General features: G+C 44.2%; 2 protein-coding genes across 2 annotated transcripts in view; both read left to right on the top strand.

The window, feature by feature from the left end:
• FAM19A4 (family with sequence similarity 19 member A4, C-C motif chemokine like) overlaps nt 1-5,457 on the top strand; it is a 100,400-nt gene that overhangs the window by 30,512 nt on the left and 64,431 nt on the right. The gene's annotated exons all lie outside the window — the stretch shown is intronic.
• The window catches only part of EOGT (EGF domain specific O-linked N-acetylglucosamine transferase), a 121,671-nt gene that overhangs the window by 69,450 nt on the left and 46,764 nt on the right, over nt 1-5,457 (top strand). The window lies entirely within an intron of this gene.

The following is a 5,457-nucleotide window of genomic DNA, read 5'->3' as shown; positions in this document are numbered from 1 at the left end:
GCTGAAGTAGGAGTTTGTCACTTCAGTTCCCATCTACAAGACCTGAGAGCGGATCATATCGGTGGAAGAAAAACACGCAGCGGCAGGACTTGGTGTGGTGGGAAAGGGAGGAGGGTGAACAGAGGAGTCCCTGACACCAGCACATTAATATGATTAATGACAAAACTTAATTTGCACGGGCAGTTCATTCGCACACAACAGAGCTCTCAAATCGGAGGTTTTGTACCAAGCGGGAGACTTTCGAGGGGATTTCTCGGTTCCGAGAGAGAACAATAAGAAGCAAAGTTTCGGATGGAGCGATTGCCATGTATTCTACAGATGAGATTTCAGGAGATTTTTCTAGCAGTGACAAAAGCTGGAAAAGCATTTTATGTCTTTTTGCTACATTACAGATGCACAGCCTAGCGAACTATTTCCATTCTCGGCGGCCGGGGACAATTTAATTTTACTTTAAAATGGAGACAATTCCCATTTAGCCCACCTCTGATATATTAAAACACAACTGTAATTACAACCATCAGAAGAATCGACCGCAGTTGCCAGGCTTTGTCGGCACGGTGGAAAATATCTTCCGAGTCCACTGGGGGGCACCAGTGTCACACTGAATCCAAGGTTGAGCATTGTAAAGCGTCTCCTAGCTCTCTTGCAGCCTCATGGTTATTTAGCCTATTGTTCAGACTGTTCATTCTTCTTTTGACCTAAGATGGTTTGGAAAAGAAGCGATTCGACTGCCTGTTGTCTACAGAAATATTTTTATTGTACCTCCAAAGAGATAACTTCTGTGTGTACCGTATGAAATAAGAGCAGTTGTGTCAAGCCAAATCTATGTGCCGACTGCCTGTTGTCTACGGAAATATTTTTATTGTACCTCCAAAGAAATAAGAGCAGTCGTGTCAAGCCAAATCTATGTACTATACATATTGTTTTATTACTCTGTACAAAAGGGCCACTCTCACTTTATGTACAAGGCCCAAATCTGCAAGATGTTCGGTACCTTTAGTTCCTGTTGACTGCACCGAGTCGCCCGTGGGATCGGGCCCAGGAAGGATGCTCCCTTTCTTTGACCTCAGTTGACTGAACTCAATGGTGATTATAAATGAGTGGAAATGGTTTCAAAAGAACACCTCAAATGTGGGATCTGCTTCCAGGAGGCATTGTTTGACATTTTCTTTAGAGCGCATGAAACATTAGTGATGAGAGACAAAGTCCAGTTTAAAAAAAAATGGCTGAATTGGAAGCAAACACCTTCCACTGCCAGGATAGTTAGGTCTTTGGGGAGTTAGAGCTAAATATCTGTTCCTGTTCACATGTCTTTAGACCCGGCAATGGGCAGTTTCTCTTTGAGACGACCAGCTCTGGCATAGAAGTTCAGATTTTAGGGGGCGGATGCACGCTTCAGCTCTTCTGTTCATTGCACGTCTAATGCTGCATAAGCAAATGTTAGCACAGCATGAATGTGGTTTTTGGCATACCTGGTCAGGGAGAAAAGGGTTTTAATTTCTCTCATCTAACCTACAGCGTATGCTGGTGATTTTCCTACCTCCCCAGTCTTCCCCTGTTCTGCTCTGTTCAGTCAAACAGGATGGCTCTGAATAGCTCAACAATGATGCTAAGTCGTTACAAGGAACTTCTCCGTTTTTATGCTGATTGATCATCTCATGCAGTATATGGCATATGCATTTCATTATGCCCATTATTTTATGGAACGTGAGCCTCTTAAAGGAGGCGCCGTGTCTCGCTGATATGTATATTTAAAGTGGGGAATGCGTTGGGAACGCTTCCAGTTAAGGTCTCATTCCAAAATTCTTAAATATCCAGTGAACACAATGGCATTTTTTCGTAGCTTATTATCGAGGAGGCTGTAAAATGCACTGATGATAATGTCCTTGCCAGATGACATCAAAGCTCTGAAAAGTATTTTATGAAACATAAATATTAGCAGGAGAAGAATGTCTGTTCTAAATGGACACATCTTTGTCTGAGATAAGTGTATGTCACCCGTTACCTTGGTGTCCCAGTGCCTCGAAACCTTGACTGTATAGGTAACCCCCGCGTAGCGCTATTTCACTATAACGCTTATTTTAAATTGATACCTGATTCCGCTTAGTGTTCAGCAAGTTTCGTTATAAAACTCGTGGTCACCATCTTGGGTCATTAAAAACACTTGCGGTCGCCAACGTGGATCTTCAAAAACTTTCAGTTTCGCTTAATTCTAGTTTCACTTAATGCTCGGTTTTTCAGGAACCAATTAAGAGTGCTAAGTGGGGGTTGCCTGTAGTTATCCTTATCACACCCCTATGAAGTAGGGCATTTACTCCCATTTTACAGGGTACTAAGGTGCCAAGCCAAAGGGCTAGATCCTAAGGGCTTTAGATACCATAGTTGTGGGCAGGACCCTAAATTGGAGGGTCCTGGCTCTATGAATGGTATCCACACTTTTGTTTTAGGCATCTGCCCATCTTATACAATGCCTGGGGTAAGACATGTCCCTAAATGGGCTGAGCAGGGAGCCCCCTAGAAATAAAAAAATATGCACCCAAGGTATGTCTTCACAAAAATGCCATGGGATTCCCATGGAATGGGATCAGATTCATTTATATGAGCAAGAGCCTTCTTATTGTGGGATGGATCTTGCAAACCGGTGTTTCATATCCAAGTCCAGAGCTCCTGCCATACCTAGGGGCAATTGGACCAGCTATCGAGGGAAGTAATTATTCCCTTCTATTCTGCACTGGCGAGGCCACACCTGGAGTCCTGTGTCCAGTTTTGGGGCCCCCACTACAGAAAGGATGTGGCTAAGTTGGAGAGAGTTCAGAAGAGAGTGACGAAAATGGTTCAGAGGATGGGGGACAGGACCTGTGTGGAGAGGCTGAGGGAACTGGGTTTATTTAGTCTGCAGAAGAGAAGACTGAGGGGGGGATTTGATAGCAGCCTTTAACTACCTAAAGAGGGGTTGTAAAGAGGAAGGAGCTGGATTGGTCTCGGTGGGGGCAGATGACAAAACAAGGAGCAATGGGCTCCGGTTGCAGGTTTAAGTTGGATATTAGGAAAAACCTTCTCACTAGGAGGGTAGTAAAACACTGGAGCAGGTTACCCAGAGAGGTGGTGGATTCTCCATCCTTGGAGGTTTTTAAGACCGGGCTACACAAAGCCTTGGCTGGGATGATGTAGTTGGATCAGGGGGTTAGACTAGATGACCTCTTGAGGTCTCTTTCAACCCAGATTTTCTCTGATTCTCTTGAAGTCTAGGGTTTGCCCTGCTGACTTCAGTGGCTGCTTAGTATGCTCCGTGCCTTTGAGGATCGCCCTGTGTTTTGAAAGCAGCGTCGAACCAGCTCATAACTGACCAATGGGAATATCATTATCTGCCTTGGCACTGGTGCCCAGGGGGCTGGCTTGATTGCCAGTCCCGCTGTCCCCAAGACAGCTCCTGACTCGGAAGGTCAGGAGTGATCATTTTTGCAACTCGCACAAACACTAAATAATTGTGCTGCTGCTCCAAGTAGCACCACACCCCGAGGTGATGCAAGAATCGGCATTCAGTGGTGCCGCGGGGAGCATCACTTTGCACGAAGATGGGCATAAACCTAGATTTCCTGGTTAAAAGCGTGGGATGTCTTTTGACATTATCAGCCAGGTGAGACTTTTCTTTCTTTAATTAAGACAAAGCAGCCACCCTCTAATTGATGACTAGTACTGTGACTATTCTAGTCCCTTCCCCTCCAAACATCCCTGCTGTAAGACATTTAGCTGGTTTAAAAAGGGGGATAAAGTGAATTTATCTTTATCTGTCTCTGTCCACCTGTGTTTTGAATCTGTCTAGTTACTGCAAGTTGGAATAATTCATATTTGATCGTTCTTTAACCAGTAAGTTCAGAGCAGGTTGCAATAGGTCTTTATTTGCTTTCAGACAAATCTGCATGATTTCTTTAAACACTACATATAACATCAGGAAAGAGGTAATGTCTAAAACAAATCAGTATGGTCTAGTCTGAATATTTGTAGGGCACTGTAAAAATATTTTAATCTATAAATCCCCTTTTGAAATGGACAGAAGTGTACTGGACACAATTGAGTCATTCAGTAGTGCATTAAAACTCCTAGTATTGATTGCCTTTTAAATATAAATTGGAGATGTACTTATTGTTTTTCTTTTCTTGCATTTAGGTAGGGAATTGTTAGCACCAAGCAGTAACTATTAGTTTTAATATGCCGCTCTACCAGCAGTTTTCTTTTTTTGAATGGAATGGCTCAGTTGTCCAAATTCATGCTAATATTTCCCGTGCTAGTAAATTAACGCTGAAGAATGAAACGACTACCTAAAAATTTGCTGTGAGGATATCACTTTAATGCCAATGAGTTCTCCTTTCTTCCTCCTATCAGCCTGCATGGTGAAAGCAGCAATCTTTGGGCTTTCCTGCCCTGAGCCTCAGCAGATAAAAGGCACCTATTTATCAGTCTTTCCAACCCCACATTTGCTTTGTGGGCAGGCTGTAATGTTCTGTTTTGTAAAAGTGAATGCTTAATTGTTGCTATTAGGGTGCAAAAATGGAAAAGGGGTGGTGGAAAATAAGAAAAGGTCACTTCGATCATTTGGTCGGGGTATACACCATTAATAGAAGCGCTGAAGAGGAAGCCAGTGTGCTATATGTTCGACAGCAGAAAGTCAGATTGAACCCAGGGATAGGAAAGAGATCAAACATAAGCAATTGAAGCGAGGAGGCTTTAGTTTGCTAGTTTTTAAAATGCTCAGCTTGTTATTTTATGAGACCCACATCAATAATGCTTTGGGAGTTTCTCTGCATCTCAGCATTTGAGAACGTGGCTTCTGGAAGCACACGGTCCTTGGCCTGACTCCTATCCACGAGGCAAAATCGCAGACTCGGGGAACGTGGCGGCGTGTGATGGAAGTCTAGTAGCCTTTAGACCCAAGGTGCTGTTCCAGTGGACAGCAGCGTTACCGCTAGTTGGAAGTGGGACTGGTACAAGGTTTTGCTGTTCTAGCTTGGCTTCAGTAACAGCGGTGTGTACGTATTCATTCAGCGCTTGACCTCCTGTTTTCTTACCACCCGGAGAGAGTCATGGCATTTTGGTGCTGTTCGTGAACAGCTGGGGTTTGGCCAGATGTGGAAATGCTGATGTTCTCACCCTATTTTGGGTACATCAGATGTGTGGGCAGGAAACCGCCCAAGAAAGCCTCTTCTGGTGGGGTTTGTCTGAATGTCTGAAGCTGCAAAGAGGTAGTGGAGAATTCCCCTGCAAGTGCAGCTCCTGGGGGATTTCTTCTTTATTTTTTGTACCATCCCCATTGCAAAAGGAAGGAGGAAGGCACGTTCGGGTTGGGTGGGGGGAGTTTGAGAATAAGACTATAACTGGTGGGGTGGAGCAGAGCGCTGTTATCCTTGCATCATTTAAAGACGAGGTAGTGCACAGCAAACTGACCCTGGAACCAGGTGG

This window comes from Alligator sinensis, unplaced genomic scaffold, assembly GCF_000455745.1.
Source record: "Alligator sinensis unplaced genomic scaffold, ASM45574v1 scaffold937_1, whole genome shotgun sequence".
In the NCBI taxonomy this organism is placed as follows: Eukaryota; Metazoa; Chordata; order Crocodylia; family Alligatoridae; genus Alligator; species Alligator sinensis.
This window is presented reverse-complemented; position numbering and strand designations above follow the sequence as displayed.